Source organism: Canis lupus, chromosome 37 (genome assembly GCF_011100685.1).
Source record: "Canis lupus familiaris isolate Mischka breed German Shepherd chromosome 37, alternate assembly UU_Cfam_GSD_1.0, whole genome shotgun sequence".
Classification (NCBI taxonomy): Eukaryota; Metazoa; Chordata; class Mammalia; order Carnivora; family Canidae; genus Canis; species Canis lupus.
In genome coordinates, this window is record NC_049258.1 from 20,625,622 (window position 1) to 20,645,471 (window position 19,850).

At 34.0% G+C, this 19,850-nt stretch overlaps 1 long non-coding RNA gene across 1 annotated transcript; it reads right to left on the reverse strand.

Annotated features, from left to right (window-relative positions):
- Positions 1-481: 481 nt before the first annotated feature.
- Positions 482-16,370, reverse strand: LOC111094408. The gene is made up of 4 exons (XR_005384971.1): positions 16,280-16,370; positions 8,641-9,015; positions 3,286-3,441; positions 482-2,220 (listed from the first exon to the last, which is right to left on the reverse strand). It is a non-coding gene; the product is annotated as an uncharacterized LOC111094408 (long non-coding RNA).
- Between the last annotated feature and the right edge of the window lie 3,480 nt (positions 16,371-19,850).

The following is a 19,850-nucleotide window of genomic DNA, read 5'->3' on the forward strand; positions in this document are numbered from 1 at the left end:
CCATTGTCCAGCTTAATACCAAGTCAGCCAGTAGTCTCTAATGGATTAATAGCTTGAAAGGGGGGGATGTTATTGACAGGCACAAATGGATTTCTAAGCATTTCTCTAAAACTCCTCGCTAGTGTTCCTTTCACAGGAGCCATTAAGCATGTGAATTCCTTCTTGGAATGTTTTGGCTTTGATCCAATCAAAGCAATAGGGTTTGCTATCCTAGGTTTTTCATTTTACTTTAATCGTAGAGATCTAGTATGCTTTCCTAGGATTTTCATGGTTGATTGATGGTGTGAGATAATGCATCGATAAAAGAATAATTTGGAGACAACCACAGGGAGATCATCTGTATTTATTTCATTTGCCACTGTGCTTCTCGCTAACTCAGAAAATTGACGGACGACGATTATATTTGGGCCTGTGTATATGTATATATAGTTTGCTTCAACATGCTTGGGATGTCTTTGATTTGCAAAAGGATGTATTTTATTCCAGCAGTTTGGATACAAAGAGTGCACCCTATGATTTCTCTATTCATTATACCTCATCTGTTACAAGAGCCAAAAAAAAAAAAAGTGCTAACTTTTAAATATATGATTTTTCAATTTTGTATTTAAACAGAAACAGTATAAACAAGAGTGAAACATGTTTTCTAGGAATATGCAAAGAGATTGGACATTGAGTTTTGTTTGGAAGCCTAGCATCATTCAACTATACTATCCTATATGTCTTACTGAATCAGGACCAAATTACTGCTATCGTTTATATTTAGGATTGGTAGTAGATGCCAAATAGCCTGCAGTTGGTGTTGAATGCTTCGGCTTTATCAGTAACTGAAGCTATTTGAGACAAATCATCTCCAATTTCAATCTCAATTTGGTTCAAGTCAACCAGGTTCAAGTCTTTGACCTCTTTGTTTTCACCAGAATCCATAGAAGACGTGACTTTTATCTCTTTAGGTACTATACTACAAGTAAATAAGGAAAAGTCCTTATGTGTTCCTGAGAGTCAAGGAATATTCTTATTTTTCTTTATGTTCCATGAGTAGTATGATGCCTTTACAGGCTAGTATGTTGTTGCTCAGCTAATAAAAATTCAAGCTTTAAACAGGACAGCTGAAAATAACAACAACAACAACAACAAACAGGACAGCTGGCTCTCAGATAAGTCTCATACTTTGATATTCAGGTTTATTCTATCAGTGGCTACCCACGTTAGTCTGTCTTCTGGGTAGGATATTGATTCTCTCTTCTATCCTCTCTGGGGACCAAAAAGTTCCCTAAAAAACAGTATTCTGTTCTACTTGATTGACATGCCTTTCTTTAAAAAATACTTGGAGATTTTTGTTGCTGGGTTGCATTTATTTTTAATCGAAACTTCATCAAGACGCTACAAAAGATTAGTTGAGAAGTACAGAAACCAAATATGTATATAGTGTGTGATTTTTCACAAGCCATATACCCCTCAGTGCAATCATAAAACTAAACTTAGAAACTGTGATCTAGTTATGTCCAGGCAATTTTAATCATTTCAGAGATTTCTCTCAGGTATTTGAGGTTCAAACTCAGTTAAATTCAGGATTTTATCTCCCTCCTTTCTGTCTGAATTTCATTTTAAATCACAGAGATTACACAAGCTACAGGGGGGTGGGTGGGTGTTAATTAATTCTCTTCAGGCCTCGCTGAAATGTACAAAAGCTCTATGCAATTCTCAGGTGGCAAGTTCCTTCACCATGACGGGTGCTGAAGCAGTGTAGACCTCATTTGCTACTGCGGGAGAGGGCGGAAGCCTCTCTCTGTTTGGTATGTTTTCCTTACATCTGGGTGACGTCCATTAGAGCTCTCTCTGTTAACCATTGTGCTTTCCTCATGGACACTGGAAAGGAGCAGTCTCTCTCAAGCACTCCTCTGGGACTATGAAAATGTTATTGGGACTACTTCAGGTTGTCCAACTGTAGCCATCTTTGCTCTCCTGCTTCTTGGCGTGGTGGTGTGTGTGTGAGAAGCTATAGCTTGTAGGAGTTCCAGGTAGACAGTAAGTCATTCTTCTTTCCTTTTGGATTATCAACCTCATCTAGAGGTCTGCTCTTCTCTGTATATCTCCCTGCTCCATCCATCATGACCCACTTGACCTGAAGGAGAAGAAGATCCAGAACTCTTATACTAGAGTGTCAGTTTCTCAGACTTCTTTTGGTTTCTCTTCTTCCATCCAGCTGGGAAGATCTCTGATCTGCAAGGTAGGCAAAAATCAAAGCAAAGCAATGCAAAACAAACAGGTACCTTAGTACGGATTCTTCATATTTTACAACTAGCTTGACTTTTTAAAACTTATAAGACTTTGCTCTAGGTTTTCTGGTTTTCCCACTGACGTCATCTGGCTATGTTGGTCTTCAGGGTTAAAAGTGTGGGGGAATGTAAGACAGAAAGGAGACGTTTTGTTCATGCCTCGCATACCACCCCCATCCTAACACAGCATTATGAACTCTAGAAGGAAGGGGCACTATGCATTTTAAAATAATTTATCATAACTCTATAAAAGATTATGATTTCCTTGTTAGGGGCAAGAAGCTTGAGATTTAGAAAGCTAAAGATGTTGTAACAACAAATTTTAGAGAGGATGATGGCAATGTGATATCAGTGAAAATTTTAGCCATGAATGCGAGGGATATAGATTTCCTAATTCTGGCCTAGTTGTCTCCTGCCATCATTCCGGATCTACATCATTTGCTTTGACAAACTAGGAGGATCCACAAGCTCATTTTGATCATGCTGATCCATGTCAGAATGGCTATTTCCTCGTCTCAGCGTTGATCTAGTAAGTGCAAGCTCATCTTCTGTCTGGCATTCTTAGTATAGGTCAGGGTTTCTCAGCCTTGCCATTGTTGACATTTTGGACCAGATAATTCTTGGACAAATTCAGATAATTTGGAGAGCTCTGGAGGACTGTCTTGTGTATTATAGCAGCATGCTTGACCTTTACCTACTAGATACCAGTAGCATTCCTTCTAGTTATGACAAACATGTCTCCAGACATTGCCAAATGTCCCCTGGGAGGCAAAACTGCCTGTACCTCATTAAGAACTACTACATCAGGGGACACCTGGGTAGCTCAGTGGTTGGGCATCTGCCTTCAGCTCAGGGCGTGATTCTGGAGTCCCCGGATAGAGTCTCACATCAGGCTCCCTGCATGGAGTCTGCTTCTCCCTCTGCCTATGTCTCTGCCTCTCTCTCCCTCTCTGTCTCTCATGAATAAATAAATAAAATCTTAAAAAGAGCTACTACATAGGTGTTTTACCTGTAATTCTGTGAGCTGCTGTACTATACTTTACAGTTCCAGTATTATTTCTGTTCTTTACTCAAGACTCCAAAACTTTATGTAAATACTTATAATATGTTTGGGGCAGATTTAATTTTTGTAGGGCTTTAAGCTTATATCATTTTGGAGTATCTCCTTAAGAAAAGAAATACAGAATTATGAAAAAGCAAAGCATGAAAGTTCATAACTATTTTGAATGAGAAAAAATAAATCATAATAAATCACAAAGTTTTAAAAGCTGACAAATATTAAAAACAGCACAGAATCCAAGAAAAATATATTTATTGATTAGCTGTTTATAACACTTCTTTTGGCCTAATTTTTGGCTACTGATCCTTTGATAATCTCTTCAGATGATGAATTTTAACATTATTTTTTATAAAGGGAATAGTAATTTAGGTTTTCTCTGTCATTTGTTTGTTCTTATTGATATTTCAGAAAAGTTTATTTCAGCCTCACAACTTATCATGCTCATGATCATATTGCAATGCATAAAATATATGCTTTTCAAACAGGCATTTCTCTGCTTTCAGTATTGCTACAGGCTGGTGTCCAGTACAGGAATTCTGATGAATTCTATTTCACATGATTGCCACAAAGAAGAGATAAAACACAAAGAGTATTTAATAATAATTAATAATAGCAAATATTGTATTATTGAATTTATTCTTGAGGAGAGGACATTTTTGTTTTGACTAGTCAACCATGAGAACTGAATCTTTTGCTCACAATTTTACAGGTTTGATTATTGGAAGGATTTTCCACAGACTTGCTCCTAGGTCCATACATTTCAAACTTTTTTCTTCTTACACTCCACACATTCTTTCAATTCTTGGTGCCATAGGACACATTCATATAGAAATAATACCATGTCTTTTCACTTTATTGTTGCAATCCTCAGTAAGTAACCAGCGGGACATAGCACAGTATACCAGAGAAGCCAGCAATAACTTAATTATACACAGAAATGACTGTGACCCATATAAGCATAGTCCACTTCACCCAAACTAAATATATTCTCAACTCACCTTGCCCTTTGTAGGATCCCTCAAATACCAGTGACCACTGTAATACATCTTAAACAAGACAGATACATTGTAAAAGGGATGTTAGAGTAGAAACAGATGGATAGGTCATTGACAGTTGTTAAAGCATTTTATTCTTTGCAAATTTTACAAAAATTTACTTCAATTAAAATAATTCCCAAGGTCTCTCCCAAGGCCTGGGAAGTGAGAGACTGAAACATCAACTTCATTAGTTTAAAGCAAACACATTTTAACTCTTGCTGCTGTTATAGGGAAAGATGATGGGGATGGAGGAGGAGAGAAGACAGAGGCAGATTGATATTGTGTCACAGGAAGCAAGAAGACATGAAAAATTTCATGTTTTCTGAAAAAAAAAATGAAAGGAAAAAAGAAATGGAAGGACTATTTTCCAGCAATAATCAATGTAGAATTTTTACTTTTCCTTTTTAAAGCCTGTAAACTTCCAGGAGGAGGCCATAGCAGTACAAAGACCTTAGGCAAGAACGAGATGGCTTTGTCCACAGAACAGATGAAGGTCAGTGTAGCTGAATTGAATAAATGATAAGATAGGTGGACACCTTCCCCAACACAACCCCAAACCACCAAAGAAACAACCCTTAACTTGGAGTGTATGAGGAACAATGAGGGGTGAGGTAGAAAAGGGGTTATTACTCAAGCAGAAATTTCCATGGGAGCGGAAAGTATAATAACTGTCTTGAGTGTTTAATGTAGTTATTATAACTACTTTTTAATTCTTTCTCTCTACTATTATCTGAAAGTTTGTCCCCCCCACCACCACCTCGCCCATTCATATGTTGAAATCCTAACACTCAAAGGTGATTTCATTAGCTGGTAGGTGTTTGAGAAATTCTTAAATCATGGGGGTTGAGCCCTCATGAATGGGCTTAGTATTTTATGAAATAGCCTCCAGAGAGATCCCTAGGCCCTTCTACCATGAGAAGACACAGTGAGAAGGCATTCGACTATGAAACAGGAGAAGGGCCCTCATTAGAATGCAGCCATGCTGGAGCCTTGATCTTGGACTTCCCAAGCTTCCAGAACTGTGAGAATAAGTTTCTGTTGTTTAGAAACCATCCAGTCTGTGGTATTTTATGACAGCTGACTGAATGGACTGACGTTCTCTATTAATTCAGTGTTTTAACCAAATGATTTTCTTTACCAGAAATGGTTTCTTTCCTTTCCCATAGGTTTACATTCCTCAAGACAAGTTCAAAAGTAGATCTTTCATGAAGCCTGATGTGTTCATCCTCAATTCCCCATGGTATTTGGTTTGTACTTCAGTATGCATCTGTTTTCTGCTGTTTTCTCATTGTTATTCTCTCAATTCACTGCTAGAGGGCAGCAGTCATAGACACTTAATCATGAATAGTTTGTGTATCTGGTAGAGGGTCTTGATTTCATGAGGTGTGCTCACGCTATGGTTGAATAAAAGAAGCATAGCTGTTCATTTTTCCAGTAAAAACAATTACTTCTAAGCTGAGTTTTCTTTAACTTTTTATTTTTGATGCTTAGCATACCACCCACATATAAAAGATACTCAGAAGGGCAGCCTGGGTGGCTTAGTGGTTTAGCGCCACCTTCAGCCCAGCGTGGGATCCTGGAGACCTGGGATCGAGTCCCACCTTGGGCTCTCTGCATGGAGCCTGCAGCTCCCTTTGCCTGTGTTTCTGCCTCTCTTTATCTGTGTCTCTCATGAATAAATAAATAAAATCTTAAAAAAAAAAGGTGCTCAGAATAGTTTTAAATAACTAAACCAGTTATCAGTATTACTATAATTTAATAGAAAAATCATATAAGGTTTAAAAATAATAGTTAATATGGAGAGAGTTAAAGCAGTAGGGATTCGCCATACTTCTATGTTTTTACATTTAATAGGAGTAATTTTTGTAAGTGTTGAAGATGGTGGTAAAACGTGGGAATATTGATTTTATTGTTTTCTAGAGTTAATGGCTTCTGCTAACACTTTAGAATTAAAATCTAACTTGAGAATATTTTCTTAACATGAGATTGCATCTCAGCAATATTGCTTGTCTATCTATTCTTATCATTTATTATTTAGGGTGAATAAATTGCTGTTGTTATTAAAAAATCAAAAGAACACTCTAATCACCAGGTCATGAGTTATATTAATACTGCATCTTGGCCACAGATAGAATGTGGGCACAGTAATTTCACACCTTCATCCTTTTGGGGCTAATATTTGGACTATGGCCAAAACCACTTCAGGATGTTCTTTAAAAATAACAGACTATAACTGTGCCTGGATAATTTTGACTTAACTTGTTAATAACTTCAATGTGAATTTTAAGTAATTATTTTGTAGTTTATAATTCACCCTGTAATCATTAGTTTTGTTATAGTTATACCAAAAATGTAATGTATGTTTATGGGAGCAAAAGGACATTGTAGTTTTAGAAATAGCAACTAGAGCTTAGAAGGAAAAAAGGAAGAATATAATTTGAACAGTGATAGCGCTTTGGGGGCTACTTGAATAATCAAGGGGCGCTGAAGCTGTTTTGTCTCATAGACTTATATAAACTCTGTAAGACTCTTACATATTCATTATAAGCTGATAGATTTATTGGTATATTTAAGTGATTTAACATAGAAACAACCTCATGTGAAATCAGTTCAGTATTTTTTAGTCTCCTTGATTGGCCCAATGCCAAAAATTTCATCAGATTCTAATTCTAACAGGCTCAAACTGATTTGTGGAAATGATACAAAGAATGATGTGGGGGAGAAACTATCCATATTAATCATATTTGAGTGCTTCTCTATACCTGCACAGAGACTTTCTAATTTGCCAAACCATTTCTGACTGAGGCTGGTTGAAGGCTAAATTTAAGGGTATTTCGTTTGAAAGATTTGGTGGATTGATTGGGTCCCAATTCTTCAGTTCCTTATATGACCTCATGGTGGGTAATTTTTTGACTTTGGTTTGGATAGATTTTTGGGTTGGATTTTTGAGTTTTTCTTTGGTCAATGGGGATTTTATTTTATTTTATTTTATTTTATTTTTTTCAATGAGGATTTTAATAGATGTGACATTGTTATGTTCCAGTCTCAGGCTATTATAATCAATGCTGTGTCTGGGCTGGCCTTTGTGGTTCTTTTGATTACAAGGCACCCTCAGCAATTGCCATCAGAAAACTTGGCAAAAAAAGTTGACAAGTCCTGGGAATTACATGGCACACTTGGTGCCACACCACGAGGTTGTGGGGAGACAGAGACTGAGAAAGAGAGTGGGCCTGGAATTCTGTTTTTGGGATCCAGGGTTTTGGGGCTCATTCTGCATTGGTGAATTTAATACAGTGAGCATTTAAAGCACAGAAAGATAATATAGCAGTGGTCAAATAGTTATTGAAACCAGCTAAGAGCTCTAAAACAAAGGAGCCTTAGGGGAGTAGGTGGGCAGCCTGGGTCTTTATCTGGTCATGTGGCTGGCAGTGTTTATTGGAGATAGCCATCTTTGAAGTGGGTGCCTTGGCAATCAAAACTTGAGTCAGGCACTTAAATTACAAAAAAGGAAAACCCAACCATCGGGGTTTACACTACAAACGCGTGCAGAGACTGAAATGTACTTGAGTGGTTAAATTTGTCCTCTTATGCTCTTTCTTTTTACCAAGAGAAGAACATGCTTTGCATAGCATCTTGTCGAGGAGGATGAAAGACATTTGGAAAATACTTGGATTCCACCCAAACTTTGGAGTCAAGCTCAAGTGAGTCTAGCCTGGATCAGCTGAACTTCAGTTGACTCAAATGCATAAGCAAGAAAGACAGCCTTATTTTTGTTTGGAGCGCTTGTAAGGCCTCAATTTTGTGACAATAGTTGACAGAGTTCAAGATATTCTAACCGCCCAGTAAGAGCTTGGGCTTCATTTTGCTAATGATAAAAATGAGATATGATCAGATAAAGTAATTTTCCTGAGCTCAGACCAAATCTCAGAAAGTAATATGAGACTACCTGTGTCAACATTACTTTGAGCCAGGAGGTTTTAAATCAGACTCCAGGCCAATAAACATCTTGGCTGTTTGCTTTAAAACATACTTGCAAAGCATTTTTTCTTGGCAGTTTTCTGATCTGGGCAAATAACTTGTCAGAATACCAATTTGCTCACCTGAGAAGAGAAGTCACCTCTTAGAACATCAGTTAGTTCATTAAGACTTAAAGGCTTTCATCTCTGATCCTAAACTATTAAGGTACTAACTTTGTCCAATTCTAACTAGTTCCCCCTCTTTTTTTAAATTTTTTTATTTTACTAGTTCCCCCTCTTGAAAGACTTACCTCAAATGATTTGAGAGAAGACTCCAAAACTGTAAATACTCTTCCCTATCCTCTTTCTTTGAAATATTACTAAGACTATCAAGACGATAAATATCCGTTGCTGAAGTTAGTTTAATACACTTGGCTTTGCTTGTCAACAGCTTTGTTTCTGCTTGTATTTATTATTTATTTATTTATTTATTTATTTATTTATTTATTTATTTATGGTGGTCTTCATTGAGAATTGATGGTTGACATTATTAGAATTATTCCGTTGAGCATTAATTAATATGTACATTAATAAAAAGAGCAAAAACCTAGATATAAACTTATTGGCCTCCAGTTCTCTTTGCTCCACCATTAGCTCACACTTTGATCAATGCATCAGGCTGACATCTATGAAAGAAAGGAAATAAGAGGATCATCTTTGAAGTTTCCATGCCTAAAACTATGATTTTAAGATTATGAGATCAAACATACATAAAAAAAATTACTGGAACAATTTATTTATTTGTTCTCAATCTTTCTTAATAAGTGTATAACTTGAAACATCATTTGAATACAATTATTTTATTGTTTTATTTCTGTCTATAAGTGCCTTTAAAATGCTGGTATAATTTATCCTTTAAATTAAAGAGGGTTTTTTTTTTTTGATGATATAAATTAGTCTACATTAAGCGTCTGAATCTAAATGTACTACTTTTCTGAAGCTAATTGTATTTTCCTAAAATAACAACACCTATTTGGAATTTACTGGTTCATGATATTACCTAAGCCAAATAGAAGTTTTACCTCTCACTTAGTGGTAAGTAAAAAGGGCCTCCTGCTAAATAAATAGCACCTAACTTAATGCCACTTTGTTTCATTGGTCTTTCAAAAGATGTTTATTATTATTTTACATGCAAGGTCCTCTACAAATAAAAAAACAAACAAACAAAATAAACTCTAGAATGAAACTTTCTGTAGACATGCTGATAGCATGTAGAAGAGGAGTAGTTTATCCTCAAAGGAGGAAACCACATCAATACTAAAACCAGTTTAAGACTACAAAGTACAAAGTCTAGAGACATTATAAATAGGTCAGTCTTATGTCTTTGATTTACAGATAGTGAAATAACAGATGTTCATAATAATGATTCTCCATCATCTGGAAGCTGACTTAGAGTTTCAGCAAAATTTTAAGGATTCAGAGAAAGGCACAATACCTTTTAGAAACAGTCATGTGCCACAATTTTGTTTTTTAACTTTCAGAGGTAAAGCATTATATGCCTGTAATGTCTGAGTGTCCAAAATAATAAATCATTCAAAGAGTTCCAGATAGCTGGGGTTTTATGATACTTAGCCTTTTGAAATGTTCTCTAATGTTTTCTGCTTTGCTTTCTCTTAATTTTATACCAAATTTCATTAACTCAAGGTTTGATTTATAACATATATTCCTTGACTATTTTGTAAATAATATTTTCACCCTGGCAAGAATTAAGCTCTGTCTTTTAGTTCCATCACCAGTGTTATTTCTATACCCTCTACTTTTCCTTTCAAAACTCCTTATTTCAAATATATCAGGAGGATCTTATATGTGATTCACTGAGCAAAGGTCAACTCTAAATAGGAAAATGTTCCACTTTTGATTTAATCTGTTTTTTGGTGTGGAAATAAATTCAATTGAGAGAGATTTTTTTCTTCCAAGTCAAAAACTTTCATTTCTTATAAATAAGATATAGATTGATTACATTTTGTGCTTCGGTTGTAATGACTCCATAGCTTTAGCAGAAAATACTCTAGTTTCTTTGGAGGGATGTCTCATTAGATGGTAACTTTTAAGTCAGGTGTTGTTGGCTTTCAATACTTTTGGCAGCTTAACTGCAGTATCTTTTATATGTGAAATAATTAGGTGTTTATACAACTTATTAGAAACTTTTAAATAGTGAGTGCTCATACTCTTTCCTGCTTAACTTAGCCCATGAAGATAAATATGAAAATGGAAAAAAATAGGTAAATAGAAAAGTTGTACTTTTAAAAAGATGATAGAGATGAATGAGAAAGGGAAGAGGTTATATTTTCAAATTTACAAATGGAAATTTCCTACACAATAATGATGGCTATGTCAAAAAGAAAAATTCATCAATCAAAAACAGTGTTGATGTATTTTGACATAATGCTGATTTATTTTTTTGACTTGTCTGTTTCAGTTAACAATGGTTTGGGCAATTGATTTATTTTTTGAATTTTCTATAATTATTAAATATTTTCTGACAGGGTGAATAATAACCTAATAAAGTTCCAGTTAAGTAGCTCTATAGGTATACTGTTGAATTAGTTTGAGAGCAAATATACTTTAAAATAAATGAAACAACATATACCTATTTCCACAAAATTAATCACTTATTCCCATTTTTGGATATTGTCATACTATACCTTTTTCCTTTTATAAGTATATTTTGTCCTTTTTATAACAAATACTGTTTATATGCACACATTTATTTAATATCAAAATGAAATTATTTAGAAATAATTCTGTTTTTAGAATATGACTATCAGAAAGAAAAATGAATCCTTCCTGTGGTCTCAGGAACTTAAGACTATGAGTTGATAAACTGCAACATTGTAATTCACATTTCTAATTTTGTGACTAGATAATCAAATGTTTTCATATATTTTCAGTGTGATGAAATGCAGGTTAAACTCAGTATATTTGCTAATTCACTGTTATTTAATTTCACTAAATTTGGAGATGTTTATTTGAGAAGTTGTGGAACTCTCACTTCCCCCAATCACATCTTAGAATATTTCCTCACTGGGGTTTTAGCTCTATTGGGGAGTATTATCTTCTATTTTAGAATAGATATAAATAGAAATAAAGGATTCATGTTAGTGAAATTTACTTTAGCTGGAACACACTTTGAGAATCAATGCCCTCAGGCTTCCCGTTCTTGCTTGCCTAATTCCCCAAGAAGTTGAAAGAGAAATTCTAGGGCTACAGAAATCTAGTGGGAGACATCTGGGAGTGCTTTAGAGGAAATTCGCTCAACCTTATCATTGCACCTGATAGTTGAAATTTGGCAGATCTGCTAAGCCCCGGGAGGTATACCAGCCTTAGATTAGTCTATAAAAATAGTTAATAATATATAAGATTTACTGAGTTCTTATAATGTTCCAGAAACTTTGCTATAGCTCCATATAAATTATTTTATAATCCCGTTTTATGGATGAGTAATTGAGACTCAAAAGGGTTAAGTAACTTTTCCAGTGTCACCCTGCTGGTAAATGGTTGCTTCAGAGCTTGCACTATTTATTACTATGCTGTCTTGACTAATATTATCTTCTTGCTCTTGGGTTTTTCCTCAATTTCTTGTGCATTATGACACCAACAGGCATCAACTGCCAGTTCGAAAATTGTTTCTATATCTTCATTTGCCATTGCCTCCTTTATCTGCCAGATGATGGTGATTAAACTCTAACACAGATGATAGAGTTTATGGTTTGATTAAGAGACCTATATGCCTATATTTTTATTTAAAAATCAGTGAAAACAATAATAAATACATATATGTAAATTGTTTTTTAGTCTTAAAGTTTGTATTATTTTACTTAATTAACTCTCCTGAAAATTTTGCATGGATGAAATCAATTCAAATATTCTCTATGCACTTATGTGTATGTTTTCAGTAAAAAAAAGTGTTGTTTAGGTTTCATTGGTTCTTTTATTTGTATTGCTAAGGTTCCCAGCTCTTTAGGGAGTGTAATCCAAGGCTTTTGAAATGCATTCACTGTGCATGGGTGTATGTGTTTATAGACTACCCATTGCCATTTGTCTCTCTGACAGATACTATCCAGGCTACTGTAAACAATAACCATTTTGGAGGTAGAATTAATGTCATTGTCTCACTTTGTAGGTAATGTCACCTGACCCTTTTTGGATAGTAATTAAAATAACAATGGGCATAGTTATCTCCTGGGAAAAATTTTTGTGATTGGGAAGTAGCAGTTGGGGTAGATTATTCAAGATCAAAATTTATTAAGCCGGTATCCTGAACATGCTGGTGACTTCATCAAATACTTAATGACTGGTCAGAGAAAACCGGAAAGCACTGTACCAAACACCTGTTTACAGGCACCAATTTTTGCATTCTTACATCCAGATGTATTGAAGACACCTATTGGAAACTAGTTGAAAATGTGGTAGGGCAATGGTTCTTAAACTTCAGCGTCCATTAAAATCATCTGGAAAGCTTGTTAAAACACAGATTGCAGCCTTCATCTCAGAGATTCTGATTCAGTAAATCTGTGTTGGTCTCTAGAGTTTGCATTTCTAACAAGTTCCCAAGTTCTGCTGCTGCTGCTGCTGCTGCTGGTTTGAGCACTTCGCTTAGAGATCCACTTGCAAGAAAGATTATGGTTTTACACGTTGAAATTATATGATCAGTTTGTAGCCTTAAATAGAAAGTCAACTATGACCCCATAAATTTTTAAAACTTATTTTCAATATGTATTCCACGTGGTCACATGCCATCAGGTATTATAGAATCCACTTTGTCTCTTTTCATTATTTGAACTTTTTTCTTTTAGTCTGTTTATTCTTAACCTAAGTTGTGTGTCTCTCTCCCCCTCATTATTTTGGTAACATTTTCTAATTTTATGCTGTTATATCTTTCTGGAACAATCATCCTTTCTTAAATAATTTTTCAAAGTAGAATTATCTATTAGGTTATAAACTTCTTGGAATAAGGAACCATGTGCTATTTATTTTTGAACCTCTACTCCCCTCTTATCACTAATTCCTCGTGCTGATCATTGTGCATGGATGAAATCAATAAATATGTTGCATTGAATATTATATTTTTGACTCTACTTTCTTTTGAAGACCAAGAAGTCACAAATAGGGTTTTAGATCAACTGAGATTTGAGTAGTAGGAAGGCAAAGAAAGGATGAAGGAAAGAATTGAAGATGAATAGGAGCCTGTAGGAGTAAGGTAGTATGCAATAATCAAACCTGAATCAATTTGGGTGTTAACCTATTAAATTCTTTACTTGGATGTAACATGTTTCCTTATTTTTTTAATATTTTATGGTGCAATATATCAAGAGGAAGCAATCAATACAGGTATATTGATCGAAAATGAGAACAAAACAAAATATTAAATAGAATTTTATCTGAAGTTTATAAGAACATTGATTAAATTCAATAACTATTAAATAAATCAAATAAAATGAAATCATAGATAATGCTTTGTAAGACAAAATGAAGTGGTTTAAATCAAGGCACTCCTCATAACTGGGTATTGTTTTATATAAAATATTTTCTTCAGTGAAAGAATCATTTAGTTTCTGTAAAATGTACATAGTAAATAATTTACTTTATATACCTTTGGGATAGTTCATGATATAAAAATATGAAATCTTATTGAAGGACAGAAAACAAAATTGAGCAAATGGAAAATCCTACTAATGTCCTTGGAAAGGAAGACATTATTAGGAAGTCTATACTTCTAAAATTAATATACATATTCAATGCAGCTCTTGTTAGAATTCCAACATATTTTTTTTGAGTGGGAGGGAAAGGGCAAGTATAAATAATCTTAATGTTTATTGCCCCAAATTAGCTAAGGAAAAAGAGGTGTAGGAAAGGGGTCTTGATTTTCCAGATATCCAAATGCTATATTTGAAAAAAACCACTAGTTAAAAAAAAAAAAAAAAGAAAAAAAACCACTAAACACAGATCATATAGCACTGGTATAGAAACAAATTACAAGAATAGAATAAATATTTCATAAATAAATCTCAGTATAAATGAGAATTTAATATATAAAATGATATAGTCAGTGGGAAAGGATAAATAGTTTTAAATTTTTCTGGTTATTGACTATCTAATGGATAGGAATCTATTGTATCTCCTATGCAAAAATAAACCACAGATGAATTAAAGGCCGATATGGAAAATAAAAAATAAGAAATTAAGAGTTTTTAGTATTTAGGAGAGAGAGTTTATAATACCTAAGATTTGGTAAAATATTTTTAATCAAGACTATAAATCCAGAAGACATAAAATAAAATATAACCATAATTAACTGCAGTAAAATCAAAAGTTTTTCATTTTAAAATGTATTATAAAGTCAATAAGAAGATAATAAACGTGGACAAATATTTATAAAGGATTTATAGACTAAAACCTAATATCAATAATTACAGATAGCTCTCACAAATTGACACAAATATAAAAAAGAAGAAAATGATAAAAGACACTTTGCAATATAATAAGTTAAAATGACAATAAATGTAAAAAGAAACAATAGTTCACTACTTGTCAGGATGAAAATTAATGTTTGAGACTGCTTTGGGTGGTGGTGGGCTCAATGGCCTTCACAGTCATAAAACTATATAGAAAGGGATTTTCAGAAATAGTTTCCAGATTACTTTTTACTCTCAGAAGCCAAAATTGTGAATAATCTTATTGAAAGGATTTTTTCATGACTTAAGTTTCTTAGAAAATATTTACTTCCTCCTAAATTCGAGTATACAATCCAGTAGCCATTGGACATTCTGATATGCTTATTAAGAATTCTTGATCATCTAACAATAATTCTCATATGGGAACAATGGCCCCTACTTAATGTTCTCTTGTTGCTAAGTTCAGTCATATGAATATTTTATGTTCTATCTGTTTTAATATTTAAAATGTTTCCATGTAAAAACAAAAAATTATTGCAAGGCAATGACTGTTTAAAGTATATAAATATGAAAAATGGTAATGAATGAGTAGATTTACATAAGTAAACTTTTTCTGGGTATTGGAGTTATTAGAGAATTTAAAAATAATATTTTGTAAATACAAGAGAAATATTAGGGAATATTGGCAGCATGTCAGTTTCTATAGATTTTTGCTTAAAGTAGGGAAAATTAGAGGCTTCATAATTGTCACCTTAGTTGTTGTTATCGTTCCTTAAGTTCCCTTTCTCCTGCTTTATTTTGTCATCAAGCAACTGTTGTTATTGAATTCTCTCTAATATATTTATAAAACATAAATTATTTTTTTCTCCTGCAGATGTTACTAAAGCTTTAGAAGCTCCTCCTTGTGCTCAATTAATTTATAAAATTATTGATAAGAAAAACAAAATATGTAAGTACTCAAAGTCATGGTGTGTGAGGTTGGAGGAAGATGCATCAGAACTTAGGTCAATTTATTATTAACATAAAAAAAAATCTAGATGAAGAAAAACCAGACATTTGCAATGGTAATATTTCTGTAGCATAGAATAAGTATGTGTATTTTTATATCTTCTCGTAAGCTTAGTGTTGTGCGTGGCACAAAATGGTTCTCTGATGTAGGTATGTTCAATGAGTAAAATGCAATTAATTAGTTAGAAATTGTGATCTTTTACTGTATATTTACAATATGCTGAGCATTGTGTTTCATACATGTTAAGCTCCTCTAAATTCTTAAAACAATTGTATGAAAAAGTATTCTTAATTTATCATGATAGTTACAATAATTACCAAAACAGAAAAAATGACAGAACTGGGGGGAAAAGTAGGGTATAAAGGAAGCATGGATATTGAACTGAAGAATTCATTCATGACATATACTAAATATTTCATTATAATAATTGAAATCTGATTCTTTAAGAATTGACATATGTATCTTGGATTTTTAACTATTACTTACTATTTGATCTATTACTCTCATTTTGCCTGATTCTGTGATTTGCATGGCACTGTGTCTCGTTCCTGGATATCAGTTTACACTGAGCCCTCTGACTTTGATGAATCCTTTGAGTCACAATTCTCTATTCCAACATTCCCCCAAACTGTACCCAGAATACAATATGCTGATTGTACTACCAGCCCTACTCTCCCATTGGAGGAACAATAAACAACAAAATGGTTATCTTTTAAAAAAGGACAATCCAAACTCTGTATCCCATCTTCTTCAAAGAATTAAGCATTGCAGGTATATGTCTAAGAGGAAGGTTTTTTCATTTTTTCCTCTTAGATCACTCCCTCTATCCCTTCTTTCCTGCCTTCCTTTCTTCCTTCCTTCTTTCCCTTTCCCTTTTTCTTTTCCTTTTCCTTCCTTTCCTTTCCTTTTTCTTCCTGCACCATTTCTACTGGTGTGGATAACTGTGGAATGCTAAGAAATATTATAATCAATCAGGAATTATAAAACACTTTAGATAAAGCTTCTCTGTTGCTTTTAGTTATGGAAATGCAGCATTTATACTTGCAATGTCTAAATGCTTTCATTTGACAAGGCTGTCTTGGAAATTGCTATACACCCCACTGAATATTTGGACAGTGGAATTTCCACAGCAAGCCTCCATTGCCTGATGTAGGTATTAGATGTGCATTTGAAGTTCACTGCTGGAATTGTCGTGATGGTCTTCCACAGTAGAATTCCTCTTCTACCTACCCCATCTCCAACTACTGCTTCCAACTTGCACTGTTCTCTGAACAATTTCTGTCTCTTTCCAAACACTGCCATTGTTGTTGCCTTTAACTTGGCCACTTCTTTTTATCTTTCTCCTTTCAGTCTATAGATGAGGAAATACCTGACCAGTGGACAAGATAGAAGAGGGTGGTCTGGACTTCTAAAATGGCTCACTCAGTTTCCAACTATGCATGAGAGGAAACTGTGTTTCTTCCATCTGTGTGTTAAATGGACATAGGTATGTTATAGCAGGCATTTTTTAGAAAAAAAAAAACATAGCAGTAAAGTATATCTTTAAATAGTGTGAAAGTAATAAAGATTCTCTACGGAGTCAATGAATCAGCTGCATCTTGTTGAATATCAAGTGACAGAAAGCCCAACAGAAACTTGCTTAAGCAAAAGTAATTTATTGTTTCAAGTAAGAGAAAGGTCAAAGTGTGAATTTTGTTCAGGGTATTGCTAGAATCAAGAGTCAAGGAATTTTTAATTGATTTTTATTTTATTTTTTTAAAATTATTTATTCATGAGAGACACAGAAAGAGAGCGGAGACATAGGCAGAGGGAGAAGCAGGCTCCCTGAGGGGATCTTGAAGAGGGACTCAGCCCAGGATCCAGGATACGGGTTCACGACCTGAGCCAAAGGCAGACGCTCAACCACTGCCCGTCAAGTAATTTTTTAAAACAAACTTTTTTAGAATAGTTTTAGATTTTACTAGGAAGTTGTAAAGATAGTATAGAAAGTCCTCATATGCCACGCCTAGTTTTCCCTGTTATTACCATCCTACATGAATGCGGTGCAATTACCACATATAATGAGCAATATTGATGTGTTATTGGTATGTTGTTGATGGTATGTTATTATTAGCTGAAATCCATTGATACGTTGGTATGTTATTACTAGCTGACGTCTATACTCTATCAAGTGTCTTCAGTACTTACTTAAGGTACATTTTTTGTTCCAAGATCTTACATTGCAGCTAATCATCATGCCTGTAGTGGTTTTTATATTTTCCTTGCTTTTGATGTTATTGACTGTTTCAGGGAGCTGGTAAGGTATTCTGTAGAATGTCCTTCAACTGAGATTTGTCTCATGTTTTTCTCATAATTAACATAAAGCATGGGTTTTTGAGGTAGTGTTTGCCAGATTTCTCCACCATAAAGTTACTTTTTCCACTCCCCCTTTCCATATTGTATTTTTGGAAGGAAGTTACCATGTGTGGTACTTATACTCCATTCAGGACAGCATCATAACTGAAACCACTACAATGATCTTAAGTTTTAATTTTTTCTTAGTGAGGCTTTCACACCTTTTTTAAATTAAGCCAGTAATTAATAGAACAGAAATTCCAATGTTTTAAAAAGTCATCTCTTGGAAAGACATACTAGTTTTAAGATATTAGCAATCACCATAAAATTTTGTATCCTGTTTTTTATCTGAAGGCAATTATTGGTTCTGTTTATATTAGTTAAGATTGTTTTTGCTTTTATTTTACTGCTTTAAGAAATTACACATTTATTGTAGAGATATAAAGGTTAATAAAATATTAAAGATGCTTCTAATTTGAACTTTTAAATGTACTGTAGCTTAATTCTCTGTGAAATGTGTTCAAATTATAGTGGAACTCAAAATATCTTGGGTGACTTCTCAATTTGAAATCCATGAAATTGACATAATCAAATTGGGAACTCTGAAGTAAAACTTTGGTTACTTGGAATTTTTAGAGAATTAGACTTCCAGATTAAAAAAAAAAAAACAACAACTTTTTTTGAGGAGTACAGTGCGATGATACTTTTTTGAGTTAAGTGTGTATTTTAAAAGCTCCCTGACAAGAATCTTTTCCAATTCTCTTCTACCTGAAGTGGTGGATAATGGTCATAATTTGTTTATTTTCTTATGACTCTGTTAAAACCTTCCCTTTCAATGCTGCATGTTTCTAAAAACATTTAAGTTTTGTCTTAAAAATGTTCCTATATATGTAAGCTTCTCAAAATCCAATTTGAGATTAGCATATCACTCAATATTTTAAGTCAATTTTATTAACAATTATTTTTTGAAAATGTTTGATATGCTAGATATGGTGACAATAAGTGCTTTTTATATGTTCCATTTCACTTACTATTTTTTGGGGGGCTTTTTAAAGGTTTTATTTAAATACTGGTTAAGTTATTATAGAGTGCAATATTAGTTTCAAGTATACACTATAGTGATTCAACACTTCCATACAGCGCCCAGTGCTCATCACAAGTGCACTTAATCCCCATCACCTATTTAACCCATCCCTCCACCCACCTACCATCTGGTAACCATCAATTTGTTCTCTATAGCTGAGAATCTGTTTCTTGGTTTGCCTCCCTCTCTCTTTTTTTCTCTTTTCTTGTTTTGTTTCTTAAATTCCACATATGAGTAAAATTATATGTATTTGTCTTTCTCAGACTGACGTGTTTTGCTTAGCTTAATGCTTTCTAGCTCCATCCATGTGATTGCAAATGACAAAATTTCATTCTTTTTTTATGGCTAAGTTGTACGTATATACCACATCTTTTTTTTTTTTTTTTTAAGATTTTATTTATTTGAGAGAGAGCGAGAACACAAGAGGGGCAGAGAGAGAAGCAGGGATGTGGGGCTGATCCCAGGACTCCAGGATCATGACTTGAGCTGAAGGCAGACACTTAACTGACTGAGCCACCCAGGCCATTTTTTTTTTGTCTAGGCTATTTCCATAATTTGGTTATTGTAGATAATGCTGCTATAAACATCAGGGTGCATGTATCCTTTTGAATTAATATTTTTGTATTCTTGGGTAAATAC